This window comes from Marmota flaviventris, chromosome X (assembly GCF_047511675.1).
Source record: "Marmota flaviventris isolate mMarFla1 chromosome X, mMarFla1.hap1, whole genome shotgun sequence".
In the NCBI taxonomy this organism is placed as follows: Eukaryota; Metazoa; Chordata; class Mammalia; order Rodentia; family Sciuridae; genus Marmota; species Marmota flaviventris.
Window position 1 is genome coordinate 54,611,803 of NC_092518.1, and position 23,290 is coordinate 54,635,092.

Consider the following 23,290-nt stretch of genomic DNA (forward strand, 5'->3'; position numbering starts at 1 on the left):
TTTAATGTAACTTGAGATGTAGTCTTGAGTCAGTTTTCTCAGGAGTAAGTAAAACCAGGAGGCTATAAAGAAAGGGCTCTTGAGAGCTGAGGAAATAGCTCAGTTGGTAGAGTACTTGCCTCATATGCACAAGATCCTGGGTTCAATCCCGAGGGAAAAAAAAAAGAAAAAAAAAAAGGTGAAGGCAAGAAAGGGTTCCTACACAGGAATACCTGTTAACTACTACCAAAGATCCTGCCAGAGTCACAAGGTTGCTTTTATTCGGGTTGAGTCCTAATCTCCTCCAGAAGGAATCTCAATTTGTTTTTCACAGGTAGGATTGTGTATCTAGTCTGTTATTTATCCCTCAGATTGGTCTAAAAATGTCATGGGGCACATAAAACCCTAACTTACTTTACCAGGAGAGTGCTGAGTCATATAGCTAAAGGGATCCTTCTAGCAACACCATGGTAATGGCAATGAGAAAGCTAATTTACAAAAATCTGATGGCTTTCCACAGCTTGAGGGGATACCTAAGACATTATGTGAATGAAAGGTTGTGTATATTTCTAGCAGCTCTGCTAAGGTTTTTAAAGCCTTAAATGGCCTCCACTCATCAATCAATGACATGTCAGACCACACCTTAAGCTCCAACAACTTATTGTCTTCATGGATTTCAGAGGCTGATTGATACACTAATTGCTTTTGTGCTCATTGTTTACAGGAAACGCTTTGCCATATTGTTTATTGTCCTAGCAGGATCCCTGTCCTATGTGCACATCATCTAGTTTTCTGTCAACTGCCATCACAGACCTCTGATCTGCCATGGTGCGTGTGATGCACACCCTTGTGTCTGTGAATTTCATTTTTTATTTGTCAGACAAAGAACCCAACCTCATGCTCCCTGTTATGAAAGCATGAAAAGGGAACCTTTATTCATGACCATCAAAATAGGTTATAGAGCCCACTGTCCTGGAGTCTTGGAGTGGGGGAAAGAGCTGTGGTTCAATGCCAAATAGAGCATGGGTGAATGGGAATTTAGAGCCAAGGAGCATGGTCCTTAATGAGAGGTGTCAGAGGATGAAAAATGACTAAGAAACATCAGGAGTGAGCGGATTCTGGCTACACAACCTCCTAGGATTCTTGTTGAAAGCAGTGCAGTGTGGTGAGTCATCACATGTCCCATAGTGGACATAGTGGATGGTAGAAGAAGAGAAGGCTGATCAGAAAGGGAGAGTCACCAGATATCCTCCTGGGAAGGGGTTCTTGCCATACTGATCCTCTAAGCTCTTTGCCAACAAAAGATTTACAAGGAGGTGGGGTGGTGGTGTTATGCTCGAATTCGGGACCCCCAAAAGACCACCAGAGACCGAGATCGATGTAAACAGCAAAGAGGTGTTTATTGCGAGCTAGCTCGGTCCTCCGCGCACACACACAGCAACTGGTGACGCTGAGAGGCCCCGAGCCCAGGGTTTGCAGCAGTTTTATACATTCTTTGGAGAAGGCAGGGACTTCACATACATCATAGCATCTCTTAGCAAATCATCACACACCGCGGGAAAATCAAATAACAACTCTAAAACATGATTAGCACATTCACTGGCGGGAACAAGTTGGGTAGGGGTGATTGGTCAGTACAAAAGGGGTATTCATTTGAACTGATTGGTTTAAGCCAAGAGGGGTGTACGTGCTGAACTACATGGTTTCCCAACATGTTATCAACCACCATAAACTACTGGGAGGGTCATCTGGCATCCCAGGTATTTCCCTGTCTCATGCTGATTGGTGGCTGCTAGGGGGCTGCTATGGATCCCCACCTAGCCTGACTGAGTCAGGGACACCTGGTGCAGCAGATCTCTCCTGTTATTTGTAGATAAACAACTTAGCAGGGTGGTGGGAATGTGCCTAGGAGTGCTCTGTGGGTTTTTCCAAGGACAAAGGTGATGTCCCTTCCTTGGACAGGCTTTGCTCTGAGGTAGAGGCTGGTTTTTCAATGGGCCCAGAAGATGGTCCAGGAGACTTACGGAAGTTTGGCCAACTAGAGAATCTTTGTCAATTTCCTCTCTTATTTCACAAACAAAAACATATTGTTCTCTCTTTTGAACAATTTCAGTCTATTTTCTCATTGGTCACTTTTTGTTTATCAGGAACCAGTTGAGTCACCTGTTGAATCTTGGTGGCAAATGTTATCTGCTGGAGAGTGCTACCAGTCTGGCATTCTGGGAGAAAATACTTCTATAAAAATAAGGAGAGTAAACGTTATAGAAGGAATTTAACTCAACTTTGTGAAGGCTATGTAGGACAAACCCCAGACCAACATTATATGGAATGGAGAAAAACTGAAAGCATTGACTCTAAAACCAGGAATGAGATAAGGACATCCACATTCCCCACTCCCATTCCACATAATTCTTGAACCTCCGGCCAAAGAAATTGGGCGAGAGAAAGAAATTAAACAGATACAAATTGGAAACAAAGAGATCAAAGTATCTCCATTTGCTGACAACATGATCCTAAATCTAAGAGACACAGAAAACTGCACCAGAAGACATCTAGAGCTCATAAAGACCATATAGCAGGATGCCATATAGCAGGATGCAAGATCAACACAAATAAATTAATTGTATTCCTGTATTCCATTGAAGAATCTGCTGAAAAGGAAACGAGCAAAGTTTTCACATTTACAATAATCTCAAAAAAATACAATACTTGGGAATCAATCTAACAAAAGAGGTGAAGAAGGACTTCTATAATGGAAACTATAAAACGCTGCAGAACGAAATTGAAGATCTTAGAAGATGGAAAGACTCCCCGTGTTCTTGGATAGGCAGAATTAATATCGCCAAAATGTCTATTAAACCAAAAGCACGTCATAGATTCAAAGCAATTCCCACCAAAATTCCAATGGCATTTTTCACAGAACTAGAAAAAGCAGTTATGCAATTCATCTGGAAAATTAAGAGACCCAGAACACACAAAGCATTTCTTAGCAAGACAAGTGAAGCAGGAGGCATCACAATACCAGACCTCATATTATACTACTGAGCTGTAGTAACCACAACAGCACAGCACTGGCACTGAAACAGGCATGAAGACAAATGGAAAAGAAGAAAAGACACAGAGACAAACCCACATAAATACAATTATCTGATACTAGATGAAAGAGCCAAAAACATACCTTTGAGAAATGATAACGTTGTAAACAAATGGTTCTCAGAAATCTGGAAATCTAAAAGGAAAAGAATGAAATTTAACCCCTATCTCTCATCCTGCCCAAAAATCAACTCAAAGTGGATCAAAGACCTAGGAATTAGACCAGAAACATTGCAACTACTAGAAGAAAAGGTAGGCGCAACACTCCAAGATGTGGGCACTAGAACCCACTTCCTTAACAAGGCTCCTAAAGTACAAGAAATGCAATAAAATCAATAAGTGGGATGGCACCAAATTAAAACCCTGCAGAGCAAAGGAAATAATGAAGAATGTGAAGAGAGGACCAACAGAATGGGAGAAAATCTTTGCTACCAGTTCCTCAGATAGGGTATTAATATCTAGGATATACAAAGAACTGAAAAGACTTAACACCAATAAAAACAAACAGTCCTATCAATAAATGGACAAAAGAACTGAATGGACACTTGACAAAGAAGAAATACAAGTGGTAAACAAATACATGAAAAATTATCCAACCTCTCTAGCAATTGGGGCAATGCAAATGAAAAGTACATTGAGATTTCATCTTACTCCAGTCAGAACAGAAATTATCAAGGATACAAATATTAATGAAAGTCAGGGAGTGTGTATCAAGCATTGCTGGTGGGGCTGCAAATTGTGCAACCACTGTGGAAAGCAGTTTGGAGATTCCTCACACAACTAGGAATGGAAACATCACATGACCCATCTATCCCACTCCTCAGCATATATCCAAAAGATTCAAAGTCAGCATATTACAGTGATACATCCACATCCATGTTTATATCAGCACAATTCACATTAGACAACTATGGAACCAAAATGGAGGGCTTCAACAGATAAATGGAGAAAGAAAATGTGGTGCATATACACAGTGAAATATTACTCAGCCATAAGGAAGAATGACTTTATGGCATTTGCCAGTAAATGGACAAAACTGCAGACTATCCTGGTAAGTGGAATAAGCCAGTCCCAAAAAGCCAAAGGAAGAATGTCCTATTGCAACTGCTAGAAGAAAAGGTAGGCGCAACACTTTGATATTCGGAAACTAATCCAAAATAAGGGGTCAGGAGATTAAAACAAAAAAGAAACAAAAAGAGAAAGGCAAACAAAGAGGGGGTGGGGATTTCATCACAACCCAGGAAAGGTGAATAGAGTAGACACAGTGGATTGAGAAAGAAGGGATGGGAAAGGGAAGAACAGTGGAATGAATCCGGCCTAACATTCGTATGGGCATGCATGTGTGTGGCACGGTGTGCCTTGATATCGGGCATATCCCTAGACACTACCTTAAAAAAAGTAAACTGTAAATGGATTGAAAAAGAATCAGTGGAGGGATAGGGGGGAGGATGGGGGTAGGGGCTGGAAGGAATTGCTGCAGACTGAATTTGAGCTGGTTGGGTTCCATGCTTTTGTGACTAGCTCAAGGCACTTCCTGGTGTCCTATCATAACTAAAATTAATTTAAAAATGTGGCTGTTACTGAAAGCTGGGTTTTTGTCCCCAATGCCAACTTAATAAAGAGAACACATTTTTCAGAAAAAGGAAAAAGAAGAGTTATTGCTTGGCTAGCAAGGAGAAGCACAAGGGACTCCTGTCCTTGAGGCTGTGATTCTGCTCATAGGGAAAACAAGAGGCTTTCAAAGAAGCTCTTCAAAGGCTGCCTTCTGGGTGTGCCCTCAGGGAATGGGGGGCCAGCCCAGGTGTGCCATGATGGTGTCTTGAAATGCACTTGTTAATTTGGGAGTTGGTCATTTCCTTCATCTTCCAAGGACATATCTTTCCTGCCTTGTGTGTGTCCTTAAAGACAAATAATTAGGCCTAGCATGGGAAAAGAAAATCTTGTTCCAGCCCCCAGGTTAGGGAGGGGGAGAGGAAGAAAAGGAAAAGAAATACTTGTCCCTTTTAAAATTAGCTGTGAGGGCTATATTCAAAAGGTGAAGAGGAGCACTGCTACATGGCCACTGTACTGCAGGTTGAGTATCCCTTATCCAAATGCTTGGATCAAGAAATGTTTGGGATTATGAATGTCTTTGGTTTTATATTTGCAGATACATAATGAAACAGATGACGTCCAAGTATAAACAGAAAATTCATTTACTCTGGGTCCAGCAGTATGCCTATAATTCCAGTGACAGGGGAGGCTGAGACAGGAGGATGACAAGTTCGAGGATAGCCTCAGAAACTTAGCAAGATCCTTGGCAGGTTAGTGACACCATGTCTCAAAATTTTATATATATGAAAAGGTAGGTGTCTTCTTCTTTTAGAAGAAAAGGTACCTTTTCTTTATATATGAAGGTGATGTAGCTGAGTGGTAAAGCACGCTGGGTCCAATCCTCAGTCCCCTCAAATATATCTGTGTTGCGTATTTGCCTTCTACACCTAACCTGAATGTAATTCCACACAATATTTTCAGAGTACATACATTTTGACTCTGAACCACCATGTGAGGTTGGGTATGGAATTTTTCATTGGGGGGTATCACTGGTGATAAAACATTTTTGTATTTTGAAGCATTTTCAATTTCAGGTTTTGGGATCAAGGATGCTCAACTTGTACTTTCTAATCCAATGCACACAGCAAGCACAGAATAGGACCCAGGTGCCACTTCTGTCTTGCCCCATAGCACCTGACCAAGCAGGATACAGAGAAATCAGGGGCCAGAAAATTATGTCCCACGTGTTAAAGCCACCCTTTTTGTTTCGTTTTGTTTTCTCCTTGAACTAAGAATGGATATTTACATGTTTAAATGTTTGGGATGGGGGAATCCAAAGAAAAATAATAATTTGGAATAGGAACTCCAACTACAGGAACTCAAACTCTAAGTATGGACAAAAGCCCTGAGGAAATCTATTGTAACCAGAGTTTTGAGATGAGACTGAATTCCCAACCCAGCAATTTCCTTCTAGGTTCTTGTCTCCCAAACCCGAACAATAAAATCCATGAACAATAACAGAAGGGAAAAGTAAACCAAGTAGTATTTATCTAACTGAGAAGAGATAGGGCTCCTGCCATGTGGGAGGGGCCCAGGTAGTGTTACTGAAAGCTGGGTCCTTGTCCCCAGTGCCAATTTAATAAGGAAGACATGGTTTTTGTGATCAAGGGAGAAAGGAGGTTTATTGCTTTGCTACCAAAGAAGCACAGGGGACTCCTGTCCCAGAGACTGTAATTCTGTCCATCAGGGAGAACAGAGAGCTTTTAAAGAACTATTCAAAGGCTACAGTGCAGGTGTTTCCTGTAGGGGAATTGTGATTCACCTATTAATTTGAGAGATAGTCACTTCCTACATCTTCCAGGGACATCTCCTTCCTGTGGTGGGTGTGTGCTCAAGGACAGATAACTAGGCCTAAGATGGGGAAGAAAAGATAATGCTGTCTCTCTAATCCTATTAGGCAGGGGAAGAGCAAGAAGAGAGAGAAGAGAATGTCCCTTTGGAAATAAGCCCCAGTGCAGCCAGGGTTGTATGAAAAGGTGAAGTGGACCATTGTGACAATAGTAGGGAATCCCATTTTGGTGTGCTAGCTTAGGGCCCTATATGGCTCTGGGTAGAACATGGAGCAAAATCTTTGTTACACAGGCATTGAAAAAGTATCAAGGCTATTGGTTGTGTCCTTTGGCCTGAGGTTTTTTAAAAAAATATTTATTTTTTAGTTATAGTTGGACACAATACCTTTATTTTACTGATGTATTTTTATATGGTGCTGAGAATGGAACCCAGGGTCTCGCAAGTGTGAGGCAAGTGCTCAACTGCTGACCTACAACCGTAGCCCCTGGCCTGATTTTAATCCTTCCTATAATTCCCACCTCTTTCCCACCAAGATCCCACTGTCTCGCATCTGGGACATAGGAGCTGGCCTGAAAATGTTCCCACAGGTGAGCCTCATGGTCTTTTCCATTGAAAATGCGCCTTGATGGTGCCATTAATATTTCCACCTGTTAGCCTCCTGGTGTGGTTTATGTAATTGACCAAGATGTCCATTGGGGCCCTTCACATCTGACTGCTGACCATTGACAGTACTTATCATCAGTAGTTTTAGACAAGATGCAATATCAACACCTGGCATTAAAAGAATGTCATCATCCTATTTTGACCTGATTCACAAATTTTGCTTAGAACAATGTCACCCAAGTTTGAAAGAGGTCTCTCTCTCTGTGTGTGTGTGTGTGTGTGTGTGTGTTGCTGGGGAAGGAACACAGGGGCTAACACATGTATCTAACCACTCTATCACTGAGATATATGCCAGCCGTCAAAGACGTCTAAGTAGTCATTAATTAAATAAAAACATTGAAATCATCATGAGTCATTATCCATCAAGACATACTTGGATCAAAAACAAGGTCAGATTAGAAGTATTTTTTTTAAATACTCTTATGAAAAAGCAAAATTGGAAATGATCCCAAATTCTGTAGAAATCTAGAAAGGAGAAGGCATAAAAATCAATTGGGAGACATTTTGCATCAAACTGGACACCTATAAAAATGGGTGATTTCCTAGATAACATAACAAATTAACAGACTCAAAAAGAGGGAAACCATGAAGAGACCAATCAGTACAGAAAAGTTTTGAATAATGCCTCAAGACCTCCCATTGTTAGAGACTCCGGGAACACAGGGGTCTTGTCCAATTTCTTCTCACTTGCGAGTTTTGACTGACCCTTAATATATGTTGACCTTTTTGAAATGGTCAAGATCTAGACAATAGAGAGGTGTCCTTCTTAGATTCATTTCATGGCATTATATCAAAGCTTCATACTGTCACGTTAGTTCACCTACCTAACGTAGTATGTCAAGGTACATGAAACAGACATGATTTTGAGTTCCATGGCAGATAAAACATGACCAATTAAATTGTGACTTCCTCAACAAAAGTAAAAATGTTGTTGATGATTTTCATTCCATGAAAGCCAAAGAGTAAACTTGTAATACATTCTGGCTTTGGTAGAAAGAATACATTTAAATTGAAATAACCACATCAACTTGAATACACAAACTTTCCATTTTTCAATGTTGTTTTTAGGTTTTTTAGCCTCAAAACCTAAAAACCCTGTAACTGAGGTGACTGCCAGCTCCGATGGACACTTCAGGACCTGGACACAGCCAGTGAAATAGTTAGAGAGCCTGAAGATATGTCCACAGAAACACTGCAAATGGACATACAAAGAGGCAAAAGAATGGACATGATGCTGTACAAAGAGGTGAAAATTGGCAGAGAAACATCATTAGAACACCAGGAGAGGAAAGGGGAGCCCAAGAAATGTTTGTTATAATATGGGCTGTGAATTTTCCCAGATTGAAGACAGACACCCAACCTTGAGAGCAGGAAGGTCAGCAGGAGAAGCAAGAGCAAGCAGGAGAAGTCCCCAAAAGTCAAACGTCACCTTCAGGCTGCTGAAAAACTAAAGACAACTGAGAAAATCTGGAAAGTAACCAGAGGGAGAAAATTGCCTAAAGCATCTAGTGGCTATGGTAAGAATGATAATGAACTTCTGGTCAGAAACCACACAAACAAGGGGAAAGTTAAATAAAGTGGTGTAATTAAAAAGAAAAATCCATCCACTTGTCAATCTGTATCCAGCAAAATTATTCTTCATCAATGAAAGCAAGGACTCTCCCAGAGAAGCAAAAACTGGGTGGCACTTACTACCAGGCAGAACTCCCTTGCAGAGAACATTGCAATGAGCGCTACAGAGGAAAGGATAAGGACACAGGACAAAAACTAGCATCTCGGAAAGAACGTTTGTCCAAGAAGAAACCCATGATGACGTAGTACAATTGGTTTTGTTCTTATTCTTAAATGATATCTAAAAGAGAATGTCTCATTCCAGATAATAATATTGAGTGATGGTAGCACATGGCTAAAGGGAATGAGTGACCGACCACATTGCCAGAAGGGACAGAAGGGAGGAATTGTAGTACACATGAAGCACCAGCAGTAATTTGAAGAGAGACTCTGATGAGTCGTAAAGGTAAGCTACAAGCTGCAGGGTAACTGCTTAAATTTTTAAGCAAGAACATAATCTATATGCTAAAGGAGGAGACGAAATGGACTCATACAAAATGCACAGTAAGACAAGACACAGCAACAACAGAGAGAAGGAACGTAAAACAACAAAATGTCACGCACAGAGAACAGTTGTGAATGTGGTAGATAGGAGCCTAGCTGCCTCACTGACCACTGTGGATTTGAATGTCCTAAATACAACAATAAAAGGCTTCTCTAGTCAGAGTGGATTTCATAAAAGGCCCAACAAACTATAACTTGTCTACAAGAAGCATGCTTTACACACAAAGATGAGAAGTCTCAAATCCAAGACATCAGACTCTATTCTGTCATACCACAGAGAAACTGGATTCATAAGTAAAATCACTTCTAAAAAAAATAACTACTGATCCACAAGGCCCACTAGCTAGCAAATAATCCTCAAGGAAGAAAGAATGCCCAATCCAGATAAACTCTTCCAAGTATTTTAAGTTAAATTTTCAAGCACATATCACAACAGCATCACTGTAGATCTGAGCATGGAAGAAGACATTATAAGAAAGAGAAAATACAGAGATTTCTAAACAATACTTTAGCAAATTGAATGCAACCATATGACATCATGAACAAATGGGATTTGACCCAGGAATGCAAGGTTTGCTTAACTTTAGAAAGTCAGAGGACATCCTTCCCCATGTGGGTGAATTGAATCTATATGGTCATCTGAGAAAATATTCCTAAAATTCGACACCCTTGGATGGTAAAAGGTGTAGAAGGGCACTTGACCAGATAATGGGCACCATGGAATGTCTGACAGCTAACATCATCTTTGATGGTGACACTCCAAATGACTTCCCCCTGAGATCAGGAACAAGGCATGCATGTCCACCCTTGCCACTTCTATGGATGTTGGATTCAATGCAATGAGACCACCAAAAGAAATTAAAGACATGCTGATTGAAAAGGAAGGAGGAAAGCTCTGTCACTCTGCAGATGACATGATCTGGTAAACATCAAAAGTCTCAGGGAACACACAAAAGACAGACCGGAACTAAGTAGTCAGTTTAGGTTCCCAGATACAAAATGACTGCACACAACTGAATTGGACTTCCATGTAGGCTAGTAACACACAGTGGGGCATTGACATGATTTTGCAATAGCAATGGAAAATATGAAATATGGAGAATAATATGAAGGTGGTGGATATGCTGAAAGCTGCCACTGAGAAATGCAAGTCTGAAATAAACTGCGAGAGAATCCATGCTCTTTGCACAGAAGGTTCAATACAGTTAGCACATCGAATCTCCCAAACTGCATGAGAAAATCAGTGGGATTCTGATCTAACCTCCAGCATGGGTTTCTGGGGAAATTGACAAGAATATCCTTTTTTTTTTTTTTTTTTTTTTTTTTTTTTTTTTAGAGAGAGAGAGAGAGAGAGAATTTTTTTAAATATTTATTTTTTAGTTTTTGGCGGACACAACATCTTTGTTTGTATGTGGTGCTGAGGATCGAACCCGGGCCACAGACATGCCAGGTGAGCGTGCAACCGCTTGAGCCACATCCCCAGCCCAGGAATATTCTTAAAGTCCTATGGAATTGCAAAAGATCCAGAACAGTGACTATAACCTTGAAAAGACGGTTGGAGAATGAAGACTACCTCATTTCAAGGCTTACAGTAAGGCAAGCGTCATCCAGATAAGTGTGATGTCCACATGAAGATGGACGCAAGGACCCCAGAAATGCAGATCTACTTTTATTGATGTTAAAATAGATAACATAGGCCTAGAACCATCCTTGTAAAGACAATGAATAGTCGATATCAATAGAAAGGCAATGAATAGCAGAAAGAGTAGACTTTTCACCAAGTGATGCTGCAGCTATTGGATAGTCATATCTTCGCCCAAATGAGCATTGCTCAATGGGTCTTACTACAGGCCAAAACCGAGTCACAGTGGATCATAGACCCACATGTGAGTTTAAAAATTTCTATGAGAAAATATGTGGAAATCTGTTAGTAGTTTGTGTTATGGAAAGTTTTCATAGATACAATATAATCCTGATAAAGGGTCACCATCCAGAATACACATAGAACGATGCATACAGTCTCAATAAGAAAGATGCAAATGACCCAGTTGAGAATAGACAAAATGTTAGAATAGCTGCCTCCCCAGAGAAAGCACATAGATGAGAAATGGCATAAGAAACTCGGTCCACACCCCTGGTGCTTAGGGAAATGCAATTAAAAACCAGTGTTGATGCCCTGACTCATGCATTAGATGGGCTGCAATTAAAAAGACCTTCATACACACTGAGGGCTAGGACAGGAAGGCACTGGAGCAGGCCCCTACCACAGATGGACGTATGAAATGATGTAATCATTATGGGGCTCAGGACCGCTCTGCCTGTCACATGGCGAAAACCAACCACCTGAGAGGCAGGGTTCCGATAGAGCAAAATTCATTCTGAGGAGCTAGCTCTTCAGAAGGCAGCTGAAGGGCCCTACTGGTGGGAGTCCGACTCAGAGGCAATTTGTTTAGGAGCTGTGCACAGGTGGAGGTATGTGGCCAAATGATGCACATCTCATTGTAATTGCCTAGTCACCAGGTTCTTTTCAGTTTGGCATATCTCAAGAGCAACAGATAGTTATTTCCTCAGGCTATTTTCTTCACTGATTAGTTTGCCCACATGCAGTTCCCAACATGCTAGGCAATGGACAGGCTAGAGGGTTAGGTGCCCCAGTCCCTCTGGCCGCCCACTGAAATCTTGGCAATAAAAGAAGACATACTTCACCTGATTATTGCAGATGACCAGGGTCAGGTGAGGTGAAGTTGCGAGTCTCCAGGAGATCTGATCTCAGTTCTTGGCTTCCTGACCACCTTGGGAAATGGTTTTTCCCGCCTATTAAGTGTTCAATACACACCTACCATGAGATTCATCCGTTCCAGCCCCAATACCTACCGGAGCACCAAGTGAAAGCAGACATCCACACAAAAGTTGTTCTTGCATGTTCGACATAGCTTCGCTTGCAGTGGATCGAAATTATTAACATCCCACGTGTCGAATCAGAAAGTGAGGAGATACACAAACTCTTTCATACCTGTACAAGAGAACACAACACAGCAACAAATATAGATGAACTACTGAGGCATGGTGAATCTCAAAGTAATTATTTTTTCTTTTTAGTTTTATTGATTTTATTTTTTTAAATATACGACAGCGGAATGCATTACAATTCTTATTACACATATAGAGCACAGTTTTTCATATCTTTGTATATACAGTATGTTTATGCCAATTCATGCCTTTATATGTGTACTTTTTTGCATTACAATTCTTATTACTCATATATACCACAATTTTCCATATCTCTGTTTGTATATAAAGTATGTTGACAAGAGAACACAACACAGCAACAAATATAGATGAACTACTGAGGCACAGTGAATCTCAAAGTAATTATTTTAATTTAAAGCAGTCAGCCCCTTAAATCCATATTGCAAAATGTGTGTGCACATGTGTGTATTTCACAATCACTGTGCACATTTCCAGAAAATGCAAAGTAACCTATAGTTCCAGAAAGGTATCCGTGTTTGCTGGTATGGGGAGGGGAGTGTCAGGGTGAGTTGCAGGGAGGGGTTGACGAGGGCATGTGAAAATGTTCCCTATCTTGACTGTGGTGATTGTGCCACAGAGCATATGTCAGAATACCTAGTGGTGTGCTTTAAATAGGAGCATCTTTTTGTACATCACTTACACCTCAGTGAAGCCTCAAAAACTCAACCAAAAATGTGGAAAAACTTGCCGGGCGCGGTGGTGCACGCATGTAATCCCAGCTTGGGTATCTGAGACAGGAGGATCGCATGTTCAAAGCTAGCACAGCAACTCAGTGAGAACCTGTCTCGAAAGTAAAATGCAAAATAGGACTGGGGAAGTGGCTCAGTGGTCGAGTGCCCCTGGGTTCACTCTCCAGTACACACACACACACACACACACAGAAAAAAAAATGTGGAGAAACTCACTGACCTTTGGGGATATATCAAGTCACCAAGCAGACATGCAGTTGGGCTCACTGAAGAAAAGAGGGGAGGGGGGATGCATAGATATTTGAAGAGATCGTAGTAGAAAATGTTCCAAATATGAGGCAAAACTATAAACTCAGATCTCCAGGCAGTTCTACGAAGCCCAAGCAGGAAACAAGATGAAGGATGAAGCCCACCAAAAACCGACTACAAGGCAACTGCCAAAGAACAAAAAGAAGCAGACATCTTAAGAGGAGCCTGAGAAAAGATGCGTGATTGAAAGAGGCTGGTGGGCAAAAACAAACCGTGGGAAGCCATCAGAGAACTGTTACATAAAGTCCGGTTCAACCCTAGTGTGGGTGATTCTGTAGCCTTCAGTGCGACAAATTAATGGGTTCTGCTTGTGCTAACCTGTTCTGTGAATGTAGGAAGTTGCAGAAGAGCATGGAGTGTACAATCCCATTTCAGACCAAAGGAAAAGAAGTGCCTGCACAGAAAAATGTCAACACATTGCAATTTATTTCTATGAGCTTGAGAAAGAAAAGCATCACCAAATAGCAGATAAATGTGTTCTCTGTAACCTCAGGTGTCTGGGGTTGGTGGGGCTTGTAATAAATAGTAAGGGGACTGTCGATCTTTATTCATGCCTCTGTGCTTTGTTGCATTTGTGTCAATAGCATGGGTTAACTTGGTAATGTTTATGGACTCCAGGAACCAAAGATGGGATACTCAGGGCAGAATAACACAGTGGCCAGCAGGACTAACTGTGGAACATGAGTGCCTTACTTCAAATCGCATCCCAGACCCTGCCAACATGTGGCAGAATTTTCAGAAGCTCATGCAATCAAGAAAAAGAGAGGATATGTCCTTGGGGAGATGGGGGTTCATCTCTGTCTAGCGATGCAGGCCACACTCAGGGAGGAAACAAGTCCTCTGATCAATGTTATTAGAGATTCGCTAAAAGATAGAAGACTTGTGTAGTTTCAAGCCTCAAGGGATTCAATGAGGTTTCCAGAAGTGGACATAAGTATGTGTCAATCTGTTTGCATGTGGAGGATGCAGGAAGCAGGAGGAGAGGTTGAAGGAAGGAAAGGGGTGGTAGGAAGGAAATACCCTCTTAATGTAGGAAACCAGGGAAAACCTATCATGGTGTATGGAAGGAGCTGAGAGTAAAATGTTTCACTGAAAGTTATTTAGAATCACCAAAGGAGGGACTCAAAAATCGGAAGCAGGTATAAAAATTGAGAGAAAGAAGGAGAAGGCAGATTAACAACACAATAAGTGAGTTAGCACCTTCCTCTTTAGTAGAATGGGGTCCATCGCTTGTTGATGTCTGAAGCTGATGAAGTATTGAAATGGAAGGGTGAGCTCTTTATTTAGATATAAGGTGGTAACTGCCAGAAGAATAAAAACAGAAATTATTCAAACCCTCTCTGAACCCTGTGAACCACCCCGGGAGTAGGAAGTGATGGGCCCCTGGTTCTGTGCTGCTCTCCATAAGCCACTTTGTGCTTTCTGAACACCACTTCTCAGTCTATAACAGGGGTTCTCTTGATGCTTTGACTACATCCCTTGTTGCTCTGTAACTTATGGGTTTTTTTTTTCTTTTTCACCGACCTTCTTTTGCCTGATCTTCTTTTCCCTAACCTTCTCCTCCATGATCTTTTCCCTCATCTTCTCCTTCCTCATCTCTCCTCCCTGATCTCATTTTCTCTGAATCACCCCTTTAAAAAACCCCTTTTCCCAATGATGGGCAGAATCACAGGCTCTGGGACAGGAGTCCCCTGTGTTTCTCCTTTAGTAACAAAGCAATGAAACATTTTCCTTTTTGTGAAGACCTTGTCTATTCTTGGATTGGCATCGAGGACAAGGACCAAGCTTTCAGGGACAAGTCTACCACATGCATGGCTTCTGCTCATTAAGAACAAACATTTTTTGAGAAAAGTGTTTAGAAGATGGCGTGTATGGGAGGAGGTCCCAAGTTTCATCACGATGACATTAGCAAGATTTTGCCATAGTGAAGGAGAATTCATTTTGCATCTGTTAAACAAGTGAGAACCTAAATTGTGCAACAGCTCATGGGACTCATGAGACAGCAGCCTCTCACACTCCAGAGTCCAGGAATGAGTCGCTTCAGAGTCCACGAATGAGTCGCATCAGAGTCCTGGGCATTGAAGATACTGTTCCAGAGGCATCGTGAGACCATCCAAATGCACTCAGAATGGTGGCACTATAGCAAAACAGTTGAAGGAGTGTGTCACCTTAGGGTAAATTATGTCCAAGGTGGCACCCAAAAGGTTGCTCGAAGGGATAGCAGAAAACTCACTCCTGGCTCAATACCCCATTTCATTGGGACCTTATTCTCCAGTCTTCTGCGTGGTTTTCTTGAGCACAGTCAAGGCCATGCTGTCGTGTGTTCATTTGCAACATCCTCGAACCTCACAAGATTGAAGGTCCTAGGGTTGGGAGGACTGTGGCAAACCTCAACCAGTGTGTAAGCTCAGAGAATCAGGCAGTTGCCTGGAATCAAACCCAGACATTGCCCAGGGTGGAGCCTGGAAGCTCAGACTCTCTCTATGCTGATACTTTGCTCTGGTTAGAGAGAAATTTCCTGCTTTCCTGAGGAGCCAAAAAGAAAAGTCTCTGGCCTTCAAAAACCAGCAGAACAACAAGCATACCCTCAGGACAGAGGGAAAGGGGGTTAATAAGGAGTCTTTTGTATTGGGCATTGAACGCATGCCACACACTGGTGGAAAACATTTACCATATATTATCATTTTTCACCCTTACAAATGCCCCTTTGTTCAGATGAGGACTCCAAAGGTAAGAAAAAATAAAAGAAGGTAAAGCAATTTGACCAAGGAAAGCAACACTAGTCTGTCATGGCCTTTGATGCATCTTTAGGTATATAGTTATGAGGATAAGGTCACTCCTCCTGTAAACTGCCTGGGATTATGACAAAGAAGGCTGTCAGTTAAACCTTTAAGCATGTGTCTGAAGGTGAATTGGTTCCAGAGAGAACAACCTCTGGACTGTCAAGTCGAAACCATCAGTCAAGAGCACCCTTTGTTCTTGCTTCCAGAGCAGGGTTGGGGCAAAACTCCTAGTTTAGAAAGGAAACTCTTAGTATCCTAAATCAGAGTTTCTGAAATTCAAACTCCATGAGCATACTAGGGCTCAGAGAGGCTACAAGTTTGGCTCTGGAAGTCGGTCTACAAGCCAGTTTGATTCCATGGCCCATCTACTTTGGTTCTCACCACAGCCAGGCCCAGAACTTCAGGAATAGGTAAGAACTGCCAGGGAACACTCTTCTTTCCTCATGACCATCCAGAGGCCAAATAACACCAATTAGCATCCCTTTGGTGGACTCTGCCTGCTTCCTGGAGACAGAGAGTAAAGAGTCAAAGGGATCCTCAATCCCAGGAAAGGGGGGAAAGGGGAAAGGGGACAGACAGAGGAATAGAAGTGTGAGAGAGAAACCTAGCTCTCCCTTGTCTCCTAGGTAGGCCACATTGTGGAAGGACACAGAGGGATGGAATGCAGAGGGTAGCAAATGGGTGGTAGCTGTATTTTGTACTGATTCATTACCCTAAACAATCTAAACACCTGGTGACAACAGAGGGGAATTTTTTTGTCTTTTCTTTTCCCATTCTGGCTGACAGTTAGAGCAGAATATTTTTTTTCTTTTACTTTCCCATTCTGACCTATGTTGTGCATCTCTTCTGTGACCTGCTGCAATTTCCTGTATTTTCAGAAACTCCTTTACGATTTTAAAAGGAGGGAGGAAGGTTTCAGGTAGGTGGAAGCCCACAGGGAGAATCCAGCTCAGAGCCCAGAGGAGTCAAAGAGTCCTAACAACAAAGCCCCATGTTGTCCAGGGCAGAGAGAGGCAAGAACAGGGAATTTGGCCAGGGGTCACATCAAGCAGCCCATTATACTTAAGCCACACCGAGGAGTCTGCATATTCCCAAAAGCTCAATCTTTGTCCCTGATACCAATTTAATAAGAACACAGTTTTGAGGAAAAGGAAAATGAAGGTTTATTGCTTTGCTAGCAAAGGAGAAGCACAGGGAACTCCAGCCCCAGAGGCTGTGATTCAGACCATCATGGAGAACCGAAGGCTTTTAAAGAAGCTCTTCAAAGGCTGCCTTCCAGGAGTGTCCTGACAGGGGTCCCAGGTGAGCCCTCTGGTGTGTTGAAATTCACTTGTTAATCTGGGAGATAGCCACTTCCTAAATCTTCCCATGCCATCTCCTCCCTGGGGTGGGCAAGTGCTCCAGGACAGATAATAGGCTCAAGATAGGAAAACAGAATTTGTTCCCCATGCCCAGTTTTTGGAGGGCAAGAGGTAGAAGAGCAAAGGAAAAACATGTCCCTTTTAAAATCACAGTGAGGGCTGTATTTCAAAGGTGAAGTGGACCACTGTCACAAGCACTTTAGTCGAAGTGAACTGGGGAGCCATACTGGGTGTTTAAGGAGGGAAGGCAGAAGACGCAATTCACCTTTTTTTTAAAATTGACTTTATTTTTTTAAATACATGACAGCGTTACTGTTGTTTAGCTGTGATGAGTCCTTGCTTCCCCGAATGCTGAAGTATAACACCAGAGAAGCACGCAGAGGCAAGTGTGGAGTGGAAAGGGTTATTAAAGGACAGCAGAGGGTCTGGGGATGTGGCTCAAGTGGTAGCGAGCTTGCCTAGCATATGTGAGGCATTGGTTCAATTCTCAGCACCACATAAAAATAAAATAAAGATATTGTGTCCACCTAAAACTAAAAAATGAATTTTTTTTTTAAAAAGGACAGCAGAGGGCTGGGGATGTGGCTCAAGTGGTAGCGCGCTCGCCTGGCATGCGTGCGGCCCGGATTCGATCCTCAGCACCACATACAAATAAAGATGTTGTGTCCGCCGATAACTAAAAAATAAATATTAAACTTCTCTCTCTGTCTCTCTCTCTCTAAGGACAGCAGAAAAGACTTCTCCCCAGAGGAAGAAAGGGACCAGAAAGGCAGGTGGAATCCCTGGAAGGGCAAGGTCTTCCCTTTTTTTATAGCTAAGTCTTCTTTTAAGTCTTCCCACATTCCTGTCCTTTGTTTCCCCTTTATCCTGCAGTGATAGAAGGCCAAAAGGTGGGAGATAGGTGGGCTGAACGAGTAATCTAGGCAGGGAGGGCCTGGGGTGCTTTTTGATTAGCACCTCCCTGTTTGCTGGGAGCTGTTTCATTAACAGTTCCTTAGGATGGGTTCTGGGCATTGGGGACATTAACATTTCAATTTCCCCAAGTGCTGCTCTGGTTTCCTGGACTCCATTCTAGATAATGTCCCCCATTTTCTTTATCTTCCTTGATATTAGACCTGATTTCCTTAACCACACTAACTACCTTTCCTTAAATCTGGCTTCAACAGCGGACACAGTTAATAAGGACACAGTTTAGAAGAAAAGGAAAATGAAGGCTTATTGCTTTGCTAGCAAAGGAGAAGCACAATTCTTATTACACATACAGAGCACAATTTTTCATATCTTTGTATATAACATGTTCACGCCAATTCATGTCTTCAAACATGTACTTTTTTGCATTACAATTCTTATTACACATATATACCACAATTTTTCATATCTCTGTTTGTGTATAAAGTAGGTTGACACCCAGAAACATCAGCCTGGCTACTGGACAGAGAAGTAACTTTGGTGGAAAGGGATAACCAGTCAGGAGGCTACCGTGGGAATGCACGTGACATAAAACATGACTCCAGAGGAGCTGAAGAGCTTCCCATGGTGAGGGCCCTTGGGAGACAGAGGCAGTAGGAATTGCTGAGGGGTGGTGGGGTGGCCAGAGGTATGTGCAGAGAGGTAGGTGACAGGGTTGGCTCTCCATTTTTATTTCAGGGTAATACCCAGATGGGTGGTGTTGTTACTCAGCGTTCCTCAGAGAGGAATGCTGCAGAAGTTGCATGGTTGCAGACAGTGGGGAGGGTGTGAGGGGCACCACGTTGCTGTATTAGGATGAAATGCCTATGAGATAAGCAGGAAGAGACATCACATAGACAGTCCAACAAGTAGGACATCATCTCTTGGCCTCATTCCTCCCCTAGCCCACCCCCAATGTCAGGGCGTTATACCATTGCCTCCTCTGCAACTCGCCTTCCCCCACCTAGAAATAGCACACGGTTTTGGAAACCCCACTGAATCATCCCACGTTATAAGTCACGCTCGTTGGTGTTTGTGTGATCACCCATGCACAAAATGGCTCTGCCACAATGCATCAGTCTTTCTCCAGCCGATAGATGCTTGCTTCATGTTCTACTTTGCCCGGTAGGAGTTGCTCTGTGATGAAACATGCTTGCAGGTATGTCCTTATGTTGTGGAGCTCTGATTTCCATAGGACCAATTCCCATTTCATCCCTCTGCGCTCACATCTGTCTCCCTGGACTCTTCAGAACCTTATCCGTTTGCTAAATGGGTGGTATTTGAGATCATTTCATAGCAAGTGTTCATCTTTGTTAAATAACAGGGGCACTCCCTAGATAAAAGCCTGAGCTGAGTTTTTGTTGGGCTGAATCTCACAATTATTTTTGTTTGGAGGAGTCTGGTGTGAATGAACAGAGACAATATGCCTATCCCTAAATACACTTAGGCTTCCGTTCTCCATTCTGCTATGCATCCTCGTGCAGCCCTGGCAATGAGAAATACATGGGAGGAGGCTTCACAAAGCGGACCCCTGACTTTGGAGTTTTGATGCACTTTTGCATAGAGTCCATCTGTCCATCTCCCAACTGGTGCCAACCCACCCCTTCCTTCCTCCACTCTTTCTATATTTTCCCTCCTCTCCGAACCATACTCCCACTCCTTTGGCTATCTCCCTCCTGATAGGAAGAAGGAGGTGGGCCACACGGAACAGCAGACCACTCTTTGAAGGTCTCCATATCCACAGCTCTCATTTCAAAGCCTCACTGGGAGATGATGAAAAAGAGAAGTCCGAACCCCAGCCCACAAAGTTGTCTTCATCTCACGTTAAACCAACTCCCCTACACGCAGCAAGGAGCAGTCCTTCTCAATCCCTTTTGTGGGCTTGTCCTCCTCGAGCCCACTTCTCACTGTTCGAGTGGCTCGAGGAACAGCCCAGCACCTGCTTCTAGTGGCTTGTCCTCTGCTAGGTGATCCCTACTCAGAATCATGGCTTTAAACACTATCTGCATCCTGTTGCCTCCATAATTTGGTTTCCCCAGACTTCAGTAATTTGACACGTGCAAACAGGAGCTCCATACACACTCCCAACTGTCTCTCACCCCTCTCAAAACCTACCCCACCTGGTCCCCTTACCTCCAAAGACCACGCTTGGCACCTCCCTGATGAGCATGTGCAAGGAAACATCCCCACAGGAAACATTCATTTCTGAAGTTGGTTCACCAACTGCCCTTAACCCACCAGCAAGTGCCGCCTCTTCTGTTTGCAAAATTCCACAGGAATTCACCCACTGCTGTCCACATTATGCTTGTGGTCTGGGACAAGGCATTGCCGGCTCTCCACTGGACGATCGCAGGAGCCTCATAACTGGTTCCTTTGCTTTCCTTTGTGCCCTGCCCACTTGCAACGTTTTCCATACAGAGCAGCCAGAGGGAAATTACTGAATGTAAATTCAACCATGACACTCTCCCTGGCTCCCCAGAGCACCCTAAGAACCAAACCTCTCCAGTGGCTCCTGCCCATCACTGCACCTTTCTTCATTCCCTCCCTCCATCTCCTCTGGCACAGGGCTCCAGCCACACACACAGTCACATCAAATAATCTCATCACCTCATCCCCACTCAGCAGCAATCATGGCTTCCCCCTGAGCCTCTGCATCCTCGAGTTCCTCTTGGACAACCACCTAAAATGGTGAGGCACAGCTCATCAACCTCTGCCTACAAGCAACCTGGACCCCCAGGAGATGGCTCCTAGCAGTTTTGTGGCAGTGGTCACTGTGGTCAGCTATGGACTGTACTGCAGGATACTCCTAGTTCTCTGCCCCTTGCCTTTGCTGTCTCTCGCCCTGCCTAGGGCCAGAGAGCTGGGCTCTGCAAGCCAGCAAGGTGTAAGTCTGTGTGCGTGTGTCTGCTGCTCAGCCAACCTGGGATGCTTGCCAGGCAGCGAGGATAAGTTCTCACTGTCTCGCCACCCCCACCCCCCCGCCATGGTAACTTGGTGGCTTTCTCAGGTTCAGGGTTCACAGTGGTTGTTCTTCCATGCGTGACTGCTCAGGTCCAGCTACCACCACCACCAGAGAAAGCCAGGTTCATTTACCCAATCACAGTGGATGGACAGGGGGTAGGGAGGTATGTGCTGAGCCCATGATACTCCATGGCCACTACAGTCCAATCACCTGGCACATATATGCTGCTGCTGGCATTTTTGTTATCCATAGGGGCAGCATGAGCTCCAGTGTTGTGAAGATGTCCTGGATGAAGGCACTATGTTTGGTCCCTTGGTTGTTATCTAAATATCTGTACCCACTGGCTCATGGTAAGTGTGAGACCCCCATATCTCGAATGAAAGAGGGATGAGACAGGTTTGTTCTGACTCCTTTGCAACTGGTCCCATGTGACTGTCTACTTTTTTTTTTTTTTGCCACCCCCATCTTGGATTGATCTGTGTGTACGCCATAAACAAGCACAGGTGTGTGCTCACACATGGGTACTTATATGAATGTGGATGATCAATTTGTTCTCTCTCTGAAGTTCTGATTGTAAATCTTCCCTGCTTGAACATGCACAAGAGTGGAGCCTGTGATCTGGAGTGCAGGTTTCAGGCACCTTAGCTCACCTCTCTGCCTTCAGGCCCTATCTCCTACTCTGCACCTTTTTTTTTTGGGGGGGTGGGGTACTGTAGAGTGAATCCAGGGACACTCAACCACTGAGCTACATACCCAGCCCTTTTTTGTGTTTTATTTATAGACAGGGTCTCACTGAGTTGCTTAGAACCTCTCTGGGCTGCTGAGACTGACTTTGAACCTGGGATGCTCCTGCCTCTACCTCCCAAGCTGCTGGGATAACAGGCATGTGCCACCATGCCCAACCCTACTCTGCACCTTTGGAGACCATGAGCTCTATCCACATCAGATTATCAGGCATGATCAGAAGATACCATGTGAGCGCTATCTTGCCACAGGGCCTTGAACACACAAGTGATCCCTCTGCTTCCAGTGCCTCCCCTCCTGTCTAGACCTGATGGACTGCTACTCATCTTTTAGGGCCTACCTCAGGGTGTTTCATCTTTGAGGCAGCCTCCCTTGATTCCTACTAGGAAGAATTAGTGGCTGTTTCTCCTTTCTGTACAATTTGGGAATCTAGTTTCCATTACAATCTACTCTGAGGGCTGCTAGCTGATCTGTTCCCTCAACATTAAGCCCTGCGTAGCCTCATTGCTCCTATCTCTCTCTGTCCCCAGCCCCCTGCCCCGCTCTCTCTCTCTCTCACACACACACACACACACACTCACCCCCACACACTCATGCATATACACATAGGAATCACTTCTTTTCTTCCTGCCCCATACCTCAACACATCAATGCCCATTGCTCAGTTATCACATCATTGCCTGTCTCCTAGCCACCAGTGCTGTAGGTATAGCTGGTAGACTAGGACTAGGAACCTCATTCTAGAGAGAGATTTCAGGATTTGTTTAAATTTTTCTTTGAATGTGGATGTGCCTTTCTTGGTCCAGGTTGGAAACCTCAGCACCTTGAGAGCACAGCCAAGACTAAACAAGTGCCTGGCTCTGGATCAGGGCCTGCTCCCTGCCCTTGATTTGACCTTTCTCATGTGAGGATTGAGGATGGCCCTAGAAACAGGGTGCTCTTGATCCTCCCACTTCCAGGCAGGTGGGCCCGAGCTGGGGTGTTCAGAAACCTAAGTCCATAATTCTGCTGGGATAGGGTTTCCAGTCCAGATTGTTTGCTCCAAGAAAAAGCTAAAAACCAGGCTATGTCCCCCTGTTTCCCAGACCTCTGCATCCCTAAGGACTGGCAGGGGCCATCCATAAATATTTGTGGCAGAGGAGGGAAAGAACTGGAAAAATGAAGGAGGGTTCAGAAAACAGACTAGTCGGCTGCATGGGTAGCTTGGGAGCCTCGGAAAGGGAATGTTTT